The 23,849-nt window shown below is 38.4% G+C and overlaps 1 protein-coding gene across 8 annotated transcripts in view; it reads left to right on the top strand.

Moving 5' to 3' along the window:
• The window catches only part of FGD4 (FYVE, RhoGEF and PH domain containing 4), a 200,761-nt gene that overhangs the window by 82,893 nt on the left and 94,019 nt on the right, over positions 1-23,849 (top strand). For 2 of the 8 annotated variants that reach the window (XM_084956367.1, XM_021092072.2), the window contains exon 1: positions 1,742-1,922. The exons of the other annotated variants lie outside the window; for them this stretch is intronic. The gene's annotated coding sequence lies outside the window, so the exon portion shown is untranslated. Of the gene's footprint in view, positions 1-1,741; positions 1,923-23,849 lie in introns of those variants that run through there. 8 annotated transcript variants of the gene reach the window in all.

Raw genomic sequence — 23,849 nt, 5'->3', positions numbered from 1 at the left:
CTTCCATATGCTGCTGCAGGTTTGGCTCTAAAAAGAGATACAATACAATAAAATAAAAAATAAAATAAAATTCACGGAGAAAGAGGTTTGTCCTGGAGTTATAAATTTGGGAGATATCTGTATACAATATTTTTAACATTAAAAAAAAACCAGTATAGTTATTTACCCATTATTACTCCTCTCATATAGAATTTTCATTGGTATTTTCCTTTTTTAAATCCAAATAAACTTTAGAGTCACTTTGTGAAATTTATTTTCTAAAGTATGTTGGAAATTTTACTAGAAGACTGTGTATAAATTTACTGGAAGACTGACTATAAGGTAATTTGAAAAGACTTGACACCTTTAAAATGGATCTTTGTAACCAGCAACAAATTATTCTCTCCATTTAGTTTTCCTTTATTTCTTCTAAGAGTTCCTTCTTTTTCTGACAAATAGTTCATACACATTTCTTGATAATATTATTCCCAAGTGTTATATACTTTTTGTTGCCATCGTTAGTAAATTTCATTCCATTGGTGTTCTGGTAGTTTTTGCCTTCTGAAGGAATTATATTGATATATTTGGCCACGTCACTAAATTGTGGGTATTATAAATAATATCCTTGATTTCTTTGATTTTTTTTCCCCAGCAATAGAATCATATTGTCTGCAAACAATCATTTAATCTTTTTCCTTTCAACCCTTGTATCCGATTTCTGCTCGTGCCAAGAAAAGAAGTCTTAATTTAAGATGGGGGAACTGTTGGTAAGGAGAAAATTAATATCTAAAAGTCTAGTCACAGCTTATAATTTTTGTTTAGTTTTCACTTTAGGCTTATTCTAGTTATTTATTTTCCTTTATATAATTTATTTCTGATGGATTTATTTTTAGTACCTAAAGTTCATCTGTTTTAGGTTTATGCATTATCTTCAGTAGTTGGTTTGGGTGTGGTAGATATTTGGTTTTCATCCATTTTGCTCTTCCAGGGACATATTCTCTGACTCCTTGAGCATCACAGATGGGGGGAAACACTCTTTTCCTCTTGAATCAGCATTTACGTTTTATGGATGCAGAAACAAATTAAACCCAGTAGAAAGCACATAACCAAGCAATTTCAGTCCTATAAGTGAATAAAGCCCTAATGAAAATTTAAAGTTCAGTAGTCTCTCCATTTCCCCTCAAATGAACAAAAACAAAAACTTTAAGCATGTTTAAAAATTATTGCCTGTACACTTATAAGGCAGTTGATTTTGAAAACTGATTTTATTTTCAAACTAAGTTTTACCAACACGAAAATTATATTTAAAAAAACTTTCTAAATACAAAACCAGTTTCACTTCTGATGGCGATTGTCAATCAGAAAAGGACTTGCTGATGCAGCTTAGATTTCTGGAATGCTTTATCTTGAATTTTCAAGCTAACTTTCAAGTTTTATTTTCTATTTGTTAAGCCTCATGTGACCTTTCTCCGTGAATGAGCAGTGGACGCTATCTGACACGTTAGGACTTTGTACCTCCAAGGGTGGATTTGCAGGACAGCTTTTAATTGGCCTGCATTGGCTTGTTTAAATAGCCAAACACCTGCTGGGCAAGCCCCTGCGCATGTGAGTGGCTATATGTTCCTTCCTTTAGGATTTGCAAGGCTGGAGCACAAAGACAGCGATTGTTACCCAATAAGCAGTAGTCACACACTTCTACCAATCGCCTTAGGAGGGCTGGTTACCATGGAATCCACCATCTGTTCACTCCCCGCCGGAATGTGATTATCCTTGCTGGGCTGGGAACTGGGGGAAGCAGGGAGCGTGTGCTGTGTGAAATGATCTGCAATGGACTGGGTTAATGGGAGGCTAGATCTGACTCACGAGAAGAACAAATGAAGGGAGTTTTACTTCTTAACCATTTGTGACTTCTAACCAAGAGGAATAAATTCAGCTTTTATAAGGTAAGTAATCCTAGTATGTTGTATCCAGTTTGTACTACGTTTGGTGTGGGGCATTATCTCCATGTGGTCCAAGGTAAGGGAGCTATAAGCTCTTCTGTTGTATTGGTTTTAAGCAGCTCAGTTATACCTATACAATTACATGTTAATGTTGGGAAAATGAAAGTATTATTCTTTAATCTTTAAAAAAAATTTTGTGCCTATGAAATTGTATTATGACCTCTGAAAGTGGCAAAAAGACAATCATTTTAAACGGTCTCCCAGAGTGAATTGTACCAATATTCTTTTTGAAATACGCCCATGGCCACAATGTGTTCAGTGTCTTCTTCAAATAAGAAAATGTCTCAGGTCAGGGACGTTTGTAGGTTATGGTTTTATTAATCATTATTCAGGCTCTACCAGAATAATGACTGATCTACCATTACTAACTCATGTTTTGTAATGTGATGTTTATGCAGTTTTATTTTGCAATGCTTTTGCACAAGTTTCAAGGGCCTGAGCATGTGGAAACAATGTGACAGTGCTTTAACCGCTGGCATGTAGGCACAGTGATAAAGGAAGGGGCAAAGCTAGGAAGATCAGCTTCTATTTCAAGGGCTTCCTTTGTTTTTCTGTTTGAACAGCCCCTTAAAATGTGTGGTGCATATTGTAAGCAGTAGAAGGAGATTTTGGTGCTAACAAATGGATGACTGACATTTTTCTGTGTGGCTAAGAGGTTGGTAGCTCAAACAAGGGACTTCTATGTCCTTTGTAAAGCGGCATTGTATCCCCCTTCCCCAAAACTGCCCTAAAACATAAAAGTGAAAAACAAAAAGAGTGCTGTCTATACTCTGGATACTTCTTCTTTTGTGTAAGTTTTTCTGTCATTTAAACCATAGCATAGCACCAGAGATCTGTGAGTCTAGCTGGGTCTGCCATTTTTATTTGATATAGGAAGGGGCTGCAAGCAGAGGATTTGCTAATGCAGCTTTGGTCCCTTTAATTGTGCTCTTCTGCTATCATCTTTGACATTCATGTCAGTGGGTCAGTGGCTGCCCAGAGAGCTAGAAAAGGTCATTGCTGACAGGCCCTCCTTGTTTGGTTTTCTTTTTTTGATGATAGTATAAAATTAGATAACCTTGTATTGGTCAAGGACTCATGTTCTTACTTTAGGAACAGGTTTTCAGGTCTGATTGCTAATTGTGGGTTCTTGGTATTTATTGCAGTTGACTTCATGTGGTTAAAAGTCTTACCTTCTTTTGCACTTACTGGTCTAAATACATTGTTATTTTAAAGTTTTTAATATGCAAAATTAGATTAGGTACTTACTAGCCTTAAAAAAGCATCTTTTTCAGTAATAATAGACATACATGCCTGAAAATTTCCTTAGCGTCTGTAAAAATTTTTGTGCATGTTTTATTATTTAGATGAAATTTTCACCCATAAAGGCAATCGTTCATAAGCAGTATGTTTGGGGAAGAAATGAAATCATTTAAAAACATGTGCTTATAGGCTGTTTGTGTTGCTTTAATTCTCTTATATCTTAGAAACCTGAAAAGGCCTGGATGTGAATGGGTGTGAAGTGTATGAGCATCTCTGTTCCTGGGATGTGGTTACTCAAGCAGTGGGGGTGGGCTGGGCAAATCAGGACACTTTTCAAGTTCTCTAGTGTTTGTGAATTTCCTTACTACTTCTACTGTTACTGAGTTAAAGTTATAAGATTTTTTTTTTAATGTGGGTATTTACATCAGAATGTATCCCAGCATTGTATAGATATTGACAGGCGTTTAGTCATTTGTTTTCACTTGTAAACATGTTTATTAATGTTTCTTGATGGATTTTTCTGAATAACAACAATAAAGCCAAAGGGGTGTTCAGGTGTTGAAAAAAACTTTCTTCCATCAGCCGCTGACAAGACAAGAAACTTAGGGTGAGACTCTGAAGTTGGTCAAGAGGTCTGGCAGGAGGGGACAGTCGGGGAGCGTCTGTGATCCCTAAGAGTGCACCTGAGAGACAGGAGGGCACAGTCTCATCATGTGTTAGTTCACTTTAGGGGATGTGATTTGGGGGACCTGGTATTCCTTCCTCTGCTCCATTCACGAACACCATCAGTGGTGAGACCCTTCACATCCACAGTCTTGTGGTGCTAAGTTGAGAAGGTCAGGTCAGCTGAGAAACGTTGCCTCCTGGCTCCCACTGTCCTTGTCTGTGAGGGTGGAAAGAGGTGCTAGATTGCAGTGCTTTTCAAACTCCTAATGGCAGGACGCTGTTCCATCCTTCAGTGCAACTTAGATTTTAGTAGATGATAAGTTTAGATTTATGTTTCTAAATATGTAAAGCAACCCTTATTCAAAGTCATTTCTTTTGAAAGTGTTATATAGATGACAAACTGGAAACTCTGGATAAAGGGCCTGGGGAGATTCAAATCCATAGCAGTCTGAGTAGACAGCATTTCAACCCACCCCTAGTTCAGTACAAACAGTCAAGTCTTTCTGCTGCTTTGACACATTATACTGGAATGCCGCCTGGCTTAACTATTTGAACAAGTAGACCACAGAGCTAACAAACAGCAGTTAAATTCTTACATTTTTCTTCCTATGTGTATTGCCACATTCTCACTTCTCAGTGGAGTCTGCCTTTTTGTTTTTAGGATACAGGTTTATAATCCATTTTTGCTCTTAACTATTTTTGGCCATGGTGGTCCATTTGGCCCTTGTGCTATCTGAGATGAGAGAACACTAGGACTTTGAAGGGAAGGAGAAACTGCTGACGCTGTCATTGCTGATGCTACTTTGTTCACATGTCCTTGCTGTTGAAGCTGTTTGCATAAAAATGTGATTTTTAAAAATAGATTACTCAAAATTGCCCCCTTTTGCCCTCTCCCACAATTCCATATTGCCATGGTTTCAAGGAATGCTTAGAATGAGTTAATTTTGTGAATGAGTAAAATTTTGCATTGCTGTATTAGATATAGAGCTACAGGATGTGATGTGATGCCTTTAAAATGTACACATGAATGATGTAAATTCACCCAGAAGCTATGGTGGTGGCATTTGGCAGGAGTTTTCTCTCTGTGAGTGTGCTGAAATTTATCATCACTTTTTTCTGAGATGCTTCCTCTTCTGTTTTTATAACTGCTCCTATGCTTCTGTAAAATAAAAAGGCAAACTTCCTATAAATTGGCAATGAATGGGTCTGTGTAGGCAGCAGCAGGTCCTTGGAACAGTTTCATCTAACATGCTCATGTCTCTCATCCAGTTGTCACCCCTTTAAGCCCAGTGATGAAGTGGTTATGAGGGTATCTAGCAATACCTTAGTCTTAGAAAAGTTCCATATTTTTACAAATAACCCCCACTCTGTGAGGGCTATAATTGTTCTTTTGTAACAAAGGTACAGGGTTACTGACTTCCCCTGTAAGTAGCTGTTTTCCTTCCTTTCCTTCCTCCCTGTTTGCTTAAATCCTGTGTTCTTTTAAAATTTTTGCCTATTCCCTGGTCCTGAACCCAGGTTAATGAAATAACAAGGCAAGATATATCTCTAAAAAGCAAGCAGATATAATCTATTAGATTTTTTAGATCCCCAGTATACATTGCTAGGTGTTATGTTCACATAATTTAAAGATTGACAGTATCTGTCAGAGAAGAATCTGAGGCCCATAAGGATTAAGCAACTTGTCCAGAACCCGAGTTGCAGAAACGGCTAATGTTGAGTATTGCGTGTCGAATACAAAGATTCGGGTAAAACCAACTGACTTCCTACATTGTTAGCCTCATGAGGAACAGAACATGGGGTATCACCCTAAAGTCTCACAGAGGAGATCTCAGTGTACCCAAAGGGAGGGCTACTTTGAAAGATGATTCTCTCAATAACCAAGGTCATAAGAAATAGATCTATTTAGTATAAGAAATGCCTAAACTTTTAAAAAATGTAACTGCCAAGCACCTAGATGTTTATGTTTTTTTAGTTTGCAGGTTCTTGCCTTTATAGCTGTGTCTATAGAAGTAAAATCAAAATCAGAATCAGAATGTTGCTTGGTGATTATGAAGCCCAGAGCAAGGAGGGAGGGGGAGCACTGAGAAAGGACAGCCTGAAGGATACATACACTCCATTCTAGGGCACACCTGTCACCGGGCAAGTATATTCTTTGCGAGTTAATGCATTTGTTTTGCAGGCATTGCTGGAGGCACACAACCTGTGTTTGCTTCTCTGGCCTCCCTTTCCTCTGCTCTGCTCACTCCATCCACCTGCTTCACCTTGCTGAGAACCACCCTGTTGTCTACTGAGACATTCCTCCTTTGACTATGACACTTTCATCAGCGTAACCTTGTATACATTATCAAATGTTTGTTGAACATTTACTCTGTGCTGGGCAATATTGCAGGTACGGAGGACAGAGCATCGAATACAATGGCCAGGGTCTTTAGTGAACTTACATGATAGAGGGGGAGACAGATAATACACAAATAAGTGAATCAGTGTGATTTCAAATAGTGACAAGTATGTAAGGACAAAATATAATGTGTTAAGTAGGGATTTTAGCACAACAAATTTTAGATTGAGTGATCAGGAAATCTAAGAAGGTCTCATATAAGCTGAACCACAAATGATAATCCACCAGCCTGATCTGGTAGAGTTAGAGATGTGTTGTTATCCCCCTTATATTCATATGGAAATTGAGGAAAGCCTATTAGCAGGATCATTACGTGTTCAATTAGTGCTTTGCAAAACCACACTTCTTGTTGTGTTGTCTTTTCTTTCAGGACCTAATACTGATTATATGCTCTTTTCCAAAGTCAGAATTAATGAGCTAGCATTGGAAGTCATGCCCACTTCAGTAGCACAAGCAGAGCTAATAGTCCCATCTCACATACAGGCTACCTAGAGGTCTCTAGGCAAGTTACTTAATCTCTCTTAAACCTGTCTCTCATTTATTAGAACTTCTGGGTTTATTATGGATAATAAAGGAGTTAATTTTTAAGAATCTCTTAATGTTAGAGATGATGGTGATAGTTGTATTCTTTAAAAAGGCTTCAGTAATAATCCCATGAATGTTAAAATAATTTGCTGCTACTTGCAATGAAAGCCTGGGATTACTATTGGCCTTCTGTTGATAGGATAAATTTTTCTTTGATCTCTTCCATTTACTCTCTTACCCCTCACATTCATTTATTCAATAAATGCTTTTTTATTTTTCTTTCTTTTCTTTTTGTCTCTTTAGGGCTGCACCCAAAGCATATGGAAGTTCCCAGGCTAGGCGTCTAATTGGAGCTGCAGCTACCAGCTTACACCACAGCCACAGCAACAGGGGATCTGAGCCATGTCTACAACCTATACCATAGCTCACTGCAATGCTGGATCCTTAACACACTGGGTGAGGCCAGGGATCGAATCCCCATCCTCATGGATACCAGTTAGGTTTGTTACTGCTGAGCCACAATGGGAACGCCTCAACAAATGCTTTAAAAAAAAAAACACTTATTGAGGCATAATTGACATACAGAAAACTGCACGTATTTAATGTATATAACTTGATGAGCTTTGGAGATAAGTATACACTTGCAAAATCATCACCACAATCTATTCCACAAATATATTCATCACTTCTAAAAGAACACTTTTTGCCTATCCATCTGCCCTTGACAGATTCTGGATAAAGAAACATGATTAGATGTGCTCTGTGCTCACATGGTACTCAGCTGACAGTTTGTTAACCAGTCAGTTGAAATCGGTATGATTGATGACATTGCGAAGGAGGTGTGCAGGAGACAGAGGAACAGGTGATCAACTGTACAGGTGAGGTGGGCTGGGAATGCTAGTCTGGGGCAACAAAGGCAGGGATGCATGATGGGCCTGGGAAGTGCTGGTAGAATTTGAACTAAGGTAGGGCAGGGTTTGAGAATGGAGACCATGGCTTCCATAGAAGTTTTTACTGTATCCTGTAAAGAATGAGGAACCTTTGAATAGTTTTAAACATTTGGGGAATAGACCTTCAATTTTGCCATCTAAAAAGATAATGGAAGTAAAAAATGATGGAAACATTGGAGAGAACAATATCCAAAGCAGCCTGAATGCTCTTTTTTTCATCTTCATCCACAGTAGGAAGAATTTTTCTTCTTCTGTCATTACCACCACAATAATTAAGTCATATCTTATTCTTGATTTTTCGATTCTGAAGTCAGCACTATTACTTAATAGTAGAACTTGCATTGGGTCAAAGAGTCCTTGAGAAATCCCTTAGGAAGGCATAGCTTTGGAGATGAGCTCTCCCATTAAGTCCAGTCCAGCATGTATGTGTTTTATAGGGTTTGGATAGATTGCCGCTTCTTTGCTTGGGCACTAAATGGCAGTAATTCCTTTTGCATTTAGAGGTCATGCTGCATGCACTATGAGGGAGTAGCAGGTTCACGGTCTCCTGGTCTTATTCCTGCAACAGGACACATGAGCATTGTCACCTAAATGACTTAAACTACTGTACTTGTGTTTGTACGCTCCCTTGCACAGCTGTTTGTATGTCTTTGAAGCATATATAGTTCAATTTAAGCAAGTTTAAATGCATGTGTAGTACAACTACTATAAGTGCAATACCAACTTTCAGTGTTTTCTAAATGGCAGACAATGCAAAGTATATCCATCATCTCCTTTAATTTTTAACAAGCATTTGAGATAATTAACAAGTTATCCTCATTAAAAAATAAAACTGTTGCTATTAGATACATAGTATATATATTTTCAAGTTCACTAGTAATTAAATGATGAACTGGGATTAATCCCTGATCTATTCTGCTTCAATGCTGTGTTCTTAGCTTTTATACTTAATTATAATTAGAAAACCATTGCATTAAACCTAGGCAGAAAAACATAGGAAACTTAAATGTTGCAGTAGGAGGGGGGGTATAGAAACAAGATTCCAAAGAGATGAAGGGAGAGAATTAATGACTATTGTCTTTAAGAAGCCCTGAGGTAGTTAGTGGTTATTCAGGAACATAAACAGATATTTCAAAAAAGAAGAAACACAAATGCCTAGAGCACGTGAAAAAAACATTTTATATAGCTGGCAGTCGAAGATGTATGCGAAGTAAATATTTTTTATTACATTGACAAAAATTTCCTGAATGGTTGTATTTTGGATTGGAACCCTTATATACTTCAGATAACAATGCAACTTCTGATGACAGTGTAAATTGATGTAACTTCTTGGGAAACAATGTAGTGATATATATTAACTAGAGAACCCTTTGTTGCAAGGAATAGAAGACTCCCACTATAATTTAAGAGAAAGGAAGGATGTATAGAAACAACAAAAAAGTGTCACAGGAGCCTGGAACCAGGACAGTTACATTCCTTCTTCAGATCATCCTCTTATGCATCTCTGTATGGATGGCAAAAAGACGTGGCTACCCCAAATCTCAGTTACAGCACTTCCTAGTATTAGTGCCCAACAGACACACACAAATTCCAATTATTGTTATCGGGAAGCTAGACTCTGATGGGCTAAGCTTTGGTCAGCACTTACCCTTGGTCCCACCAGATGTGACCATGGAACACAAAGTCACTTAACTATCTACTCAGAATGTCCTTTGAAACAGGAACTCTTTGAAAGGGAAATAATTAAAGCAAGCAAAGAGAACACTCCTGCTATGTGTATCAATAGAGCTAAAAGTGTTCATGTCCTTTTGATCCCACAGTCCCAATTTTAGAAAACTACCAGTAGTACATTATTGAATGATCTGGTGAATGATTTATCTCATCACATCAGGTGCTACAGTCGGAATGGGAAAAAATGGGAAAACAGTGTCATATTCAACAATAAGAAAATGGCTAAATGAATTATGATCTGTTCATGAGATTGGATGTTATGCCAATATTAAAAACATGTTTTCAAAAAAATATATGAGGATGCTTACCATGAAATGTAAATGTGTGTGTATCCTATACCAAGTTACTTTTTTTTTTTTTTTTTTTTTGTCTTTTGCCATTTCTTGGGTCGCTCCCGCAGCATGTGGAGGTTCCCAGGCTAGGGGTCCAATCGGAGCTGTAGCCACCGACCTACACCAGAGCCACAGCAATGTGGGATCTGAGCCGAGTCTGCAACCCACACCACAGCTCACAGCCACGCCAGATCCTTAACCCACTGAGCAAGGCCAGGGATCGAACCCACAACCTCATGGTTCCTACTCTGATTCATTAACCACTGAGCCATGATGGCAACTCCCCAAGTTACATTTTATATAATAATGGAAAAATACTAGAGGGAATTACACCAAACACTAGTTATAATCACTTTTGTCATCTTTGTAATTTTTAACAGATTTTAAATGATTAACAATGGCTGTATAATTTTATAATTATGTAAAATATAAAAATAACTCAAAAAAGTAAATTATAATCTGGTATGGAAGATAAACCTGTCCTAAGTATGGTAATAGTAACCATTATAAACTAGTATGTATTAGTGTTACGGATTGTGTAATAAAAACTTAAGGATAGATTTCCTAATAGCTACACTTTTAAAAAGTAGAATGGTCTATGCAAGAGCTATTTTTTTTCTCATTAGTAGTGTATGAAGAATTAGATGACTTCAACCCCCATGTTCTGTTAGGAAAACAGATTTTCTTTGGAATGATTGTTTTAAAAAAATTAAATTAGATGTTAGGGGAAGGTATACAAGGCAAATAGCTTTTGTGAAAGAGATGCGAAATTCTTATATAGGAGATACCAGAGTTTGAGGGTTTAAGCAGGGAGCAATGAATTTGAGTCAGATCTTGGAAAAGGTGATAGAAGGGGATTGGATTATATGATGGAAGTCCTTTTACGGTCTACAATTATTGATGCTAAGGCAGAGTTAAGATTCATCCCCTTATGCATAAAGGGGAGTACCCAAGTTGACTTGACAAATGGGAGAGCATTTTCCTTGTTCGTCCTCTAGTGAAGTAGTACAACACTTAAATTGAAAAGAAGAGCAGAGAAAACCAGTCTGCTCATTTGTTGGCTTCACTATAATTCTGGAAAGGAAACTTCAGGATTATCAGCCATAAAAATCGGCCATGATTTTTATGTTTTGGTGTTTATGTTACATTATGGCAGTAATACATTAACAGCTGTGTTATAAATTCAATCTGCTTTAATTCTCAGATGTTAAAATTTGTTGAAACTGCAAAGAAGTGCACAGGAATCAAGGATTGTTTGTTCTGTTGTTCTGTGTGTGTGTGTATGTTGTTGTCATCATCTTTTTGCCAAGGTAAAGTAACACTAAAGGTATACTCTGTTTATTAGAAAAAGGTATAGCTCTTTAAAGAGTAAGCTGATCTCAGGGTTGAGACCTAGTTTAGCATTTTTTGTAAAGCTAATTTTCATTCTTTAAAATATTTGGAGTTCCCGTTGTTGCTCAGTGGAAACGAACCTGACTAGTATTCATGAGGACATGGATTCAATCCCTGGCCCCCCTCAGTGGGTTAAGGATCTGGTGTTGCCGTGAGCTGTGGTGTAGGTCACAGAAGCGGCTCAGATCAGATGTTTCTGTGGCTGTGACTTGGGCTGGCAGCTGCAGCTCTCATAATCTAGCCTGGGAATCTGCATATGCCATGGGCACAGCCCTAAAAAGACCGAAAAAAAAAGAAAGAAAATGGAATAGGCATAAAATTATTGCTATAAAATGATCCATAATATAATTCTTTCTTGATTTATTTTTCTGCTAATTATTATAGACATTGAATCACTTCTGTCACCATTAATAGCTTCTAGACTAATTCTAATGAGTACATTCTAAACTCAAGGTCATGACCGCTTGGATGGCTCAAGGAGTGGCATATTTAACTTCAACCTTTAAGTATCTGTTGGTGCTATAGTATTTGAGACTCCTCTTTTCAGATTAGCACTCTCATTCCCTTTTACAGTTTGTTACTACTTTTTTGTCATAGAAAATCATTGGAATAGTAGTTTCCTCTCTCAGAAAAATCAGCTCCGTACCAGATAAACTAGCCACCAGCCAATTCAATGGTTTGACTGCCTAAAATGTGTGGTTGCTTTGAAGAAGGCTTTTCCAGGGTCTAGCTCTTTGCCTCCCAGAGAACATATACATTGGCAGGGGGGCGGGGGGGACTGAAAGAAAAATAGCTTTATTGAAAAAATTGTTTTTGTCTTTTTAGGAATGCACCCATAGCATACGGAGTTTCTCAGGCTAGAGGTTGAATAGGAGCTGGCTTACCACAGCCACAGCAACGCCAGATCTGAGCTGTGTCTGTGACCTACAGACATGGCAACGCTGGATCCTTAACCCACTGAGCAAGGCCAGGGATCTAACCTGCATCCTCCCCGATGCTAGTCAGATGCGTTTCCACTGAGCCTAGACAGGAACTCCCATATACATTTTAACCTAAGTAAAAATTGAGTTATTTCGATGAGGTGGAGGTGACAAGAGGACAAAAAGAAAGCATATGTAATGGCTCTCAGCTTTTCTTGTATCTTCAGCTATCCAGAACTATCTCGCTTGATTACCCATGGATGTAATAAAATTTCACAAAAGGTATTCTATTGTTTGTGAACGTTGGCAGAAAGGGGGAAGGGCATGATATTTGCATAAAATCGCTAGTGGAGAACAGATCGATGGAATCTCCTTTTGATAAAGTTAGATAGGTTTATCTTTATTAAATGGCTACCCAGGCATTCATTTAATAAACACTTAAGTATTTTTCTTTGTGTCCAGCACTGCTTACTCTCAGTAAGCTTACATGAGTAACTAAAATGTATAATGTAAGATCCTAAGACTGTGTCCAGCACAGGTATGTCCAAAGTGCCGTGATTTTACAGAGAGGAAGTAAGTACTCATGCCCAGGCCAGAAAAGTTGGAAGAGGTCACTTTGGAGCCCACTCTGCACTGCATCTTAAGGGTGAAGAAAGGGATCTGCCAGCTGAAGAAGGAAGGGCATTTCCTCTGAAGGGAACAGTGTACACCAAGGCTTGAAAATTGTTAAAAAACAAACGAACCATATTTGGAAGATGAGAAAGTTGGTATAACTAGAGTATTGGGATTTGGTATAGGAGTGGAATTGTTAAGATTTGTAAGAAAAAAATGGCCCCAAATTATGTTAGTATAATCATGTTTTGGTGGGATTTTATCCTGTTGGCAGTGGAGAAAGCTCTTGGATTTTCATGCTGGCAAACAGTGCTTTATACATTTTGGAAAGAGGATTTTAACAGCACTGTAGAGGAAGGGCTAGAGTAGTGAAGGGCAGGAGCTCTGGCATTTTGATATGGAACTAATGGTCCAGGAGAGAGTTGATGAGATTCTTAAGACAGTGACACAAAAATGTAGAGGAGATAACTAAAAGAAAAATATAGAGGAGTAGAATTGTTAGGACTTGGTGATTAACTAGATGTGTGTATGGGATGAAGGAGTGGAAAGTGTCAGGGACAGCTCTGAAGTTTCCAGCTTGGATAGCTGGCTAGATGTTACATCATTAGCTGTGGAGGAAGCAGACTTGACTCCCACTTTTGATTTAGGAACTGTATTAAAATATATCATTACATGTTTAGCTGATTTAGACTTATAGATGAGTTTTATATATACATATGGCCACACCAGCAGCATGTAGAAGTTTCTGGGCCAGCAATTGAACCCACACCACAGCTGTAACCAGAGCCACAGCAGTGACAAAGCTAGGTCCTTAACCCACTGAGCCACCAGGGAACTCCTATATTTTTTACAATTTCAAAAATGAATGCCACAAATTCTTAGTATGATAAAATATATCTTTGTTTTTTAAAAAAAAAACAGCAAAAGGAAAACAATCATGTTTTAAAATGGCTCCTAATTTTTCTTCATGTATCATGCTTAAATTCTAGCACTTTCTAACACGTAAAATTAATTTTTGCTTATTAACAGGTGATTAAGCCCATGCTGTGAGGTGAAAGCTGAAATTAACCACGTTTCTTCTAAATTCATAGTATAACTTGGAAAAATTAATATTAATTTAATATTTATGAAAAATGTCTAAAACATATTCAGGCAGGAAATTAGTTCTATATATTTCAGTAATAAATACTGAAGCAATGTCAATGCTGAGGCAAGAAATGGCGATACGATGTTGCTATTGTTTTTTAATAATAGAAAAATTTTCAGTGTTAATTGGGCTTCTTTAAGATACTACTCAACTACCCGTCTTCCATTCTTCCCAGCTACACTGCTCGTTGAGCTCCTGAAGCACTCTGTGATTTTATCTATTATCCATATATTTTGCAATTAGCTGATATCTTGTCTGTCTCCCCAACTAGTCTGAGTTCCTGAGGCTAAGAACTATTTTATTCATTTTAAGTCCCCAGCTTCTGGCTCAGCACAGAACCCATACTTACACCTATATTCTTCAGCTGAACTAAGGCTAAAGAAAAAATTAAAGTTTCTTTTTTGTGTCTTACCATTTCAACAGTTGGAAGATAAGGAAAGATAACACGTCATAGGATTAGAACATTAACCTTCTCACCCAGTTCCTGTGTCTCTACTTCTTGAAAGAGCCCTATTCCAACAAAGAAAATTAAACAATTCCTTCTCACATCTCTGATGGTTCTGGATCCATTCTTGTTCAACTCTCCCTGACTAAATTGGGTGTGTTAGAAGTGATGGATTATCTTTTTCTTTTTGCTTTAATTTACAGCTGCACCCACAGCATATGGAAATTCCCAGGCGAGGGGTCTAATCAGAGCTAAAGCTGCTGGCCTACACCACAGCCACAGCAACACAGGAGCTGAGCCACATCTGCAACCTACCCCACAGCTCACGGCAACGCCAGATCCTTACCCCACTGAGTGAATCCAGGGATCGAACCTGCAACCTCTTGGTTTCCTAATCGGAGTCATTTCCTGTGAGTCAGGATGGGAACTCCAGATTTTCTTAATTATCTTTATTCTTCCATGTGCTAGCACAAAGCCCAGCAAAACCAAGGTGCTAGATAAAGCATCTCATGGAAGAAATCAGGAAAAGAGTCCCAGGGAGTTCCCATTGTGGTTCACTGGGTTAAGAACCCGCCTTGTGTCCATGAGGATGCAGGTTCAATCCCTGGCCTCACTCAGTGGGTTAAGGATCTTGCATTGCTGCAAGCTGCATTGTAGGTTGCAGATGAGACTTGGATCTGACATTGCTGTGGCTGTGGTGTAGGCTAGCAGCTGCAGCTCTAGCCCAGCAACTTCCACATGCCACAGGGGCAGCTGTGAAAAAAAAGTCTTTCCCAGATGTCTTCAAAGTGTTTGAGATTCATTGAGGAATCTGAAGGGTGTGATCAAACAGTAGAGCTGCAGAGTTAAGGGCAATAATAATCTTTCTGAATGACACAAAAGTTCATTTTAATAAGTGTTTTGGTTTTTAAAAAATCTGCTTTGCCAGAGATCCCATGTGGCCTACCAGGTTAAGGATCTGGTGTTGTCACTGCTGTGGTTCAGGTCACCGCTTTGGCACAAGTTCCATCCCTGGCGCAGAAATTTCCACATCCTGAGGACGTGGAAAAAAGAAGAAAAAAAAAAAATCTGCTTTCCTGCCTATCCCTATTGTTCTTGCCATGCTGACATTCAGCTTGCCATATGTGATTGATGCCTCTTAAAACAACTTCATTTACTCCTGAATTATTGAATAATTATTAATTTCCTACCTTCATTTCAACAGAAAGGATAAAAGAAAGACAAACTGTATTTTTATAAATATATATATGAGTACTATGTCTTTCACATGTGCAGATGATCGTGGGTACGTAAGGACCAAAATCCCATAGAAGAAGATAGGGTTAACTGAAAACTGTGTTATATGATCCCATTTTCAAAGGGGCAGTCAAGAGAGTCTCCAAAACTAGGAAACATGAGGTTGTGGGTTTGATCCCTGGTCTTGCTCAGTGGGTTAAGGATCCGGCGTTGCCGTGAGCTGTGGTGTAGGTTGCAGACATGGCTCGGATCCCGTGTTGCTGTGGGTCTGGCATAGGCCGGTGGCTACAGCTCTGATTAGACCCCTAGCCTGGGAACCTCCATATGCAGCGGGAAGCAGCCCTAGAAAAGGCAAAAAAAAAAAAAAAAAAAAGAGAGAGAGAGTCTCCAAACAAATGAGATAATGTATTAGACTAGTCTAGCCAGTAACTTGACTTTAATAAATAATGGGCTATTCATACCAAATTAATATATAATAACCAAAAATGTCAAAATCAAAACTTAAAACTTACCTTACACCAATCAGAATAGCCATCATTAATAAGTGAACAAATAACGAATGCTGGGGAGGGTGTGGAAAAAAGGGAACCCTCCTACACTGTTGGTGGAAAAATCACTTATTCTGATTTTTCGGACACCCAGAGGTCTATATCCTTATTCTACCCCACTATGAAAAATATTATGGAAATACCTTAGAAAACTAAATATAGAACTACCATATGATCCAAGAATCCCACTCTTGGGCATTTATCTGGAGAAAACTTTCCTTGAAAAAGACACATGCACTCATATGTTCATTGCAGCACTATTCACAATAGCCAAGACATGTAAAATAACCTAAATGTCCATCGACAGAGGAGTGGACAAAGAAGATGTGGTACATATACACAATGGAATAGTACTCAGCTGTTAAAAGGAACGAAATACTGGTATTTTTAGCAACATGGATGGACCTAGAAATTATCATGCTAAGTGAAGTCAGCCATACACAGAGACACCAACATCAAATGCTTTCACTGACATGTGGAATCTGAAAAAAGGACAGACTGAACTTCTTTGCAGAACAGATGCTGATTCACAGACATTGAAAAACTTAAAGTCTCCGGAGGAGACAGTTTGGGGGGGGTGGGGGAATGTGCTGGTCTATGGGATGGAAATCCTGTGAAATTGGATTGTTGTCATCATTATACAACTACAGATGTGATAAATTCATTTGAGTAATAAAAAAAAAAAAAAGTAAAGATCTTTCAGATACCACCCTAGTCTAGTTAATAGTAATTATGGCAAAAATGACAAAAGTTATCTATTTTAAACATACCATTAACTGCAAAATGTATAAATTATAAAGTGATCTTTATCATAAACTCTTACATTTAAAATATAATAAAGGTTGTTTTAAAAATTATTTTCTAATAGGATGCCTCTGACCTATGGACGTACCAAAACTTTAAGTCATTATTTAAATGGAGAAAAGAATGGAAAACTTAATACTTTGTTTTGAGATGGTAATTTATCTAATTAATACATATCTATGGCAAACTATTGAATATATATTACTGCATAATATTCTAGCAGGCCTGGAAATACCATAATTTAAGTTGGACAGTTTCAAGTCTAATGTGTTTTTAGTGGGTACCCCAAAAAAGTAGCTACATGCTTAGTAAAGCTTCTTTATTAGCTCATTCAAATTAGCAGATATTGTGTGGCTTCGTTGTACTCTGAACTGGCCTTGTTTTGGGAGAGGAGTATAGTTATAAAAATAATTTTGTTAAACTATTAGGTTGCTTCTAATTTTCTCCTTTTTTAAATAGCATTATATTCATCTTTATATGTATACTTTGTTTAGGATAGTTTGCCCAAAGTGGCGGAGCTAGGATATGTGTGGTTTTCTGGCATTTGACATGCATTACTGTTTTACCTTTTTAATGCCTGTTTCATTTTACCTGCCACTGGATGTGTTTGAAGTGACAGTTTCTTTAGAATTGGATCTTATAATTTAAAAGCATATATTCTAATCTGAGGCTAAAAAAAAAATGACACTATTTAGATTTTTATCTTTTATTATGGTGGTGACATTCTTTTTCAAGTATTTCTTTACCAATGTTATTGACAATTACTTTTAGATGAAAATATAATCATAAGAGTTCCCCCTGTGGCACAGTGAGTTAATGATCTGGCTTGTCTCTGCAGAGGCACAGGTTTAGTCTCCACCCTGGCGCAGCGGGGTTGAGGATCTGGTGTTGTGACAGCTGTCCCACAGGTTGCAGCTGTTAGTTCCTGGCCCAGGAAATAATGTATGCCATGGGTGTGGCCAAAAAAGGGGGGGAAAATGAAAACGTAATCATGGCATTTCCTTAACTTTTCATTATCATAATTGATATTCTTAGAAGCAATCCATAGGGTTAGGTAGTATTCACATCACCTAGGCCGATCTAGAGACTGTGATTAAAATTTTTGAAGAATTTAAAAATCATTCCAGGAGATTTTTTTCAAATTACTTTAGTGTATTTACTTTACCTTAGGGAAAAGAATCTGAAAAAGTTTGTAATGTATAACTGAATCACTTTGTTGTACAGCAGAAATCATCACAACATTTTATTATCCTCCAATAAAACTTTCAAAAATGAAAAAAAATGCATTTACTATTTATGCTGCCTACTTTCTATAGTCATCATAATTTTAATGTAGGCATAATACATTTGTCAGCATTATAATTTATCTTAATTTCAAGAATAACCCGAAGATCAAAAAATGGTTATTAGGTGAGAGGTAGAAGATCCCTGTGAAAAACTCCCTAGGATACTACTAGTCTTCCATAATAATGTTATAATGGAAGGTTACGTGCTCCTGGGGGTTCAAAAAAAAAAAAAAAAAAAATGAACCATTGCAGTGCAGGAAGCAGATCCTAGAACTTGAAACATTTTGCCTAGGGAGTTTAAAAAAATATTTTTTTTTTTTTTTTTTTTTTGCATTCCTAATACTTAAGAGACTTATTTCTGGCACTTTCATTCAGTCTCTGTGTCAAAAACATATAGTGTATCAGGTAAGGGTGAGAAATTCTGAGGGAAGAGTGGGGAGTGTGTACTGGCAGACTCACTTGTCTCCTTTCTGCCCATGGCATTTTAGGTATGGCTAGTGAAACAGACTGAGGTTACCAGCATTATCGTAGATGGTGGAATTCTGGCAATACTGGGTAATAGGTGGCCATAAACTTCTTTTGTATCACCCAGGGATTTGAGGGTTATATGATGGCATAGTACTTAAATGGGTTGTCAGATGAAAGACATTTTATCTTTTTCTTTTAAACAAAACCCCACAAATGTTCCCTATTAACGCACCTTTCATGTGAAGAGAGGTGTCTATCAGTTTACGTTTATTAGCAAGTTCTTACCTAAGAGATATTTGAAAAACACAACCTGGTTTTTTGAGGGAACGGTAACGATTGAGTGGGAAAGTAACTGAAATCAGCAGAGGGAAAGTACACTATGGACAGAGGATGGTTTAGAAATGTTTCCATTATTGTGTCATTTTACCACCAAAATTGATATGTATATTTTTTCCTTTTTAAAAATTAAAAAAAAAAACCCACCTCATTTTTGTGCACACCTCCAAACTTAAATACAGATCTTTTTTATCTTGTTTAAAGATTCTGGAAATAGTTTTAGTTGATTTTAGACCAAATTTTCAAAAATAAAAAACTGTAACACCTTTCAAAACGTCAGGGCAGAAGGAAGTTTACTAGAAGAATTTCAAAGAAAACCTTTGCATAATTGGTAGGTAGGATTGAAAAATGTATATTATGATTTAGTAAGTTCAGCTGATGATGTACTTCTTCCCTTTAGAACAGCGAATATTTTTCAGCTGGGGGCAGTCATTAAAAGTAAACTAGGAGTTCCCGTCGTGGCGCAGTGGTTAACGAATCCGACTAGGAACCATGAGGTTGCGGGTTCGGTCCCTGCCCTTGCTCAGTGGGTTAACGATCCGGCGTTGCCGTGAGCTGTGGTGTAGGTCGCAGACGCGGCTCGGATCCCGCGTTGCTGTGGCTCTGGCGTAGGCTGGCGGCTACAGCTCCGATTGGACCCCTAGCCTGGGAACCTCCATATGCCGCGGGAGCGGCCCAAAGAAATAGCAAAAAGACAAAAAAAAAAAAAAAGGTAAACTAGAGGAATTCCCATCATGGTGCAGCGGAAATGAATCCGACTAGGAACTATGAGGTTGCCGGTTTGATCCCTGGCCTCGCTCAGTGGGTTGGGGATCTGGCATTGCTGTGAGCTTTGGTGTAGATCAGGTCACAGACGTGACTCGGATCTGATGTTGCTGTGGCTGTGGTGTAAGCCGGCAGCTACAGCTCCGATTCAACCCCTAGCCTGGGAACTTCTCCATGTGCTGTAGGTGCAGCCCCAAAAAGCAAAAAAAAAGCTAAACTGGAAGTAAACTGACTTAGATCCGTTCTTTCAAATGTCTGTATCATGAAATGTTTAACCAAATATTTAACCCTCGTTGCCGCAAGCTGGGGCATAGGTCACAGATGCGGCTCTGGTGTTGCCGTGGCTGTGGCCTAGGCCAGCAGCTGTGGCTCTGATTTGACCCCTAGCCTGGGAAACTCCATTTGCTGCAGATGCAGCTGTGAAAAGAAAAAAACAAAACAAAAAAAAGCCTTCCCTGATCCTCTATGCGCCTATAGCAGTAACAGGGCCCCAGACTTGTCAATCACCATTTTACTTATCTATTGTCTCTTTGACTTCTTAGAGAAGAGACCATTTAATGAAATTGTATTATGTGTTTGACTCAGTGTGCCCAGGGCTCATAATAATTAATTGGACAGTCATGGTCCCTGCTCTCCAGAAACTTTGGGACTAGTAGGGAACACAAATGCTAAACAAGGACATTGAATGAACATTCATTTAATTACAGTTATAGATAAATGCTCAAAGGGAATCCAGAAGATAGTGAGATTAGTCATATGTGAAGACCTTAAAGCCATCGGAGCAGAAAAGGATAGTGTGGCTAAAGAAAAATGAGATTCCAGGAAAGTGATGATCAGGACTTAAAAAAAATTCTCAAGTGTTTAGTAGTGTGCCATGTACACTATATTGAGTCCTATCTATGTAAGGGCTCAATAATTCATTGTAAATAAGTAGGTAAAACAATTTTAGAAGGGATCTCTGATTGTGCAAGATTTCCTTGATCCACACAGGGTTTTTTCGAGTTTTAAAACTTAAATTAAAAAAATCACTGTCCGGGGAGTTCCCGTTGTGGCTCAGTGGTTAACGAATCCGACTAGGGACCATGAGGTTGCGGGTTCGATCCCTGGCCTTGCTCAGTGGATTAAGGATCTGGCATTGCCATGAGCTGTGGTGTAGGTTGCAGACGCGGCTCGGATCCTGCGTTGCTGTGGCTCAGGCTGGCGGCAATGGCTCTGATTTGGCCCTTAGCCTGGGAACTTCCATATGCCGAGGGAGCAGCCCAAGAAATGGCAAAAAAAAAAAAAAAAAAAAAAAGTTAAAAAAAAAAAATCACTCTCGGAGTTCTTGTCATGGTGTAGCGGAAACAAATCCAACTAGGAGCCATGAGATTGAAGGTTTGCTCCCTGGCCTTGCTCAGTGGATTAAGGATCCGGTGTTGCTGTGTGCTATGGATCCCACGTTGTTGTGGCTGTGGTGTAGGCCAATGGCTACAGCTCCGATTAGACCCCTAGCCTGGGAACTTCCGTATGCCATGAGTGCGGCCCCGAAAGGACCAAAAAAAAAAAAAAAAAAAAAACCACTCTATAATTTGCCACAAGTAACTAATTCATACTTTTAAAACCTGTATCCTTACCTGTTTGTGTTATCTGCCTAGATGCTAAATAGATTTGTTTTTGCTACCCTGTGTAGAGGATAAAGATTTGCCATACCCCACAGGTAGTGAGCTGTTGAACAGTATAAGGTGATTTATCTTGAGTTCTACTAGTGATGAATGTTCAAACTAAAGTATTATATCTAGCAGACTATATGGATATTTTATAATCTTTAATGTAATATTGAAAATCTGTTTCAGCATTATTGGTAAAGGTCACAATATATAGATCATAATATAATAATTTGGATAATAATTTGAAAGCATTAAGCAAGTACATTTATTATTTATCAAGTACGAATTCATCAGCTAAGGCTGGAATGATGGAAGTAGGCTTTTTAAAAAATGAGTTCACTTTTTTTTTGTCTTTTTGTCTTTTCTAGGGCCGCACCTGAGGCATATGGAGGTTCCCAGGCTAGGGGTCTAATTGGAGCTCTAGCCACCAGCCTATGCCAGAGCCACAGCAACACCAGATCTGAGCCATGTCTGCGACCTATACCACAGCTCACGGCAATGCCGGATCCTTAACCCACTGAGAGAGACCAGGGATCGAACCCTCAACCTCATGGTTCCTAGTCAGATTCGTTAACCACTGAGCCACAACAAGAACTCCTGAGTTCCCTTTTTATCCTTGATCTTATTTTGTACCACAAAGACAATAAGTTAGAAAGATTATCTAAAAGTTTACTGAGGCGTCCCCTTCCTGGCTCAGTGGTTAACAAACCCGACTAGAATCCCTGAGGATATGGGTTCAATCCCTGGCCTCGCTTAGTAGGTTAAGGATCAGCGTTGTCGTGAGCTGTGGTGTGTAGATCACAGACGCCACTCAGATCCTGTGTTGCTGTGGCTGTGGTGTAGGCCGGCAGCTACAGCTCTGATCCGACCCCTGGCCAGGGAACCTCCATATGCCTCTGGTTTGCCTTAAAATAGCAAAATAAATAAATAAATAATAAAAATCTACTGAAATGTGGATTAATTAACATTGTTTCTATCTTTCTTTCTTTGGAATTTTCATGATACCTGTAGTATACTTCTGAGATTGCATCAAAAAGGAAACTGCATGTTTAATTGTGTCATTATTTATGGGATAAAAGGGAAGAAATAAGTGGAGAGGATGATTTGCAAAGATGGTGCTGGTTATACTTAGGGTGTCTTTTCTTTCCACATTCTGTTTGTCCTTTAGGAATATTTGGGCCAACACTAAAGGCCTGAGCAGCTACTGTTACACCAGTAAGCTGCACATGACTATCTTGGGGAAAGAAAGACAGTACTTAAAAGAAATCTGGGTAAGGCAGCTGATCAGTAAAAGAGAAATAAAAGCTTTCTCTCTTTTCTCCCAAGTTAGTAGCAAGTAACTGGCTGTACTTTACCCTTTATCTGACCTGGCAAGAGCAAAACCTAAGTTTTATTTTCTTAAAGCCTCAGAGGAGCCTTTTCTGGAAGCTGCATGGCTATTTCAAAGTTGGAAAAAATAATAGTTAGGTTCCTGTGGAAATTGATGAAAAGAAAACATTTTTCTTGACTTCCTTCTTAAAACCCGTGATTGATAGAGAGAACATTGTTTGCAAACATATTTGAAAGCAAAGTGGCAAGAGATGAGACTAGAAAGGTAATCAGGGGACAGTACCTTCAGGCCTTACATGGAGTTTGGATTTCATTCTCAATAGTAAGGAGCTGTTGAGGACATCACCCAGGAGCGAGGAACAACAGTTCTGCAAGACCCCACGAAGTTTGCTACTCTGCCACAGATTTACTCACTTTAAAGCCTGAAAGAAGATCCTTTCCTTCCTTCTGCTGCCTAATGAAATCTTAGTTATCTCTCATGATAAAGGATTCAAACTTCCCTTCTCCAGCAAAGGAGGTAGTTTGCAGATAAAAGGGCATGAAGCTGAAAAGAGAGGTTGGTACTGAATTAGATGTGTTAGAATCTTCTGTGTAGTGGAGAAGTTGCAGCCCTTGGGTGAATTGCTTGTTCAGGGTAGATACTGAAGAAAGGGAAGAATGCAAAGGAACAGAGCAGGCCACATGCCAGTAGAAAGATGTGCAGCTTCTCATCATGGGCTTCCAAAGAAGAAGAGTAATGGAGTTGAGTTAAAACCAGCATGGGGAGAAGTTTAATATAGGATTGTGTTGTCATCCATCCAGAAACCCGGTTTGGGAAGTACTGTCTACGTTAATGGTACTGTGTGATTGGGACTTAAACTGAACATTTAACTAAAGAATTAATGTGAAACATTTATATTCAATTTAAAAAAATTGTAAGTATTAGAGATTCAGGGATAATATGCTTGCTCTGAAGATCTGTATAAAAATAGTTTGGAATACAATATTCAAGAAACATGATTTACCTAGAATGTATTCAAGAACTTACAGAGTTCCCTTTGTGGCTCAATGGTTAACGAACCCGACTAGGAACCATGAGGATTCGGGTTC

Source organism: Sus scrofa, chromosome 5, assembly GCF_054392235.1.
Source record: "Sus scrofa isolate SSC_HxYL_T2T_F1_AM1 chromosome 5, Sscrofa_HxYL_maternal_Yorkshire_Landrace_v2.0, whole genome shotgun sequence".
In the NCBI taxonomy this organism is placed as follows: domain Eukaryota; kingdom Metazoa; phylum Chordata; class Mammalia; order Artiodactyla; family Suidae; genus Sus; species Sus scrofa.
The sequence above is the reverse complement of the archived record's forward strand: the minus strand, read 5'-3'. Positions and strand labels throughout refer to the sequence as shown.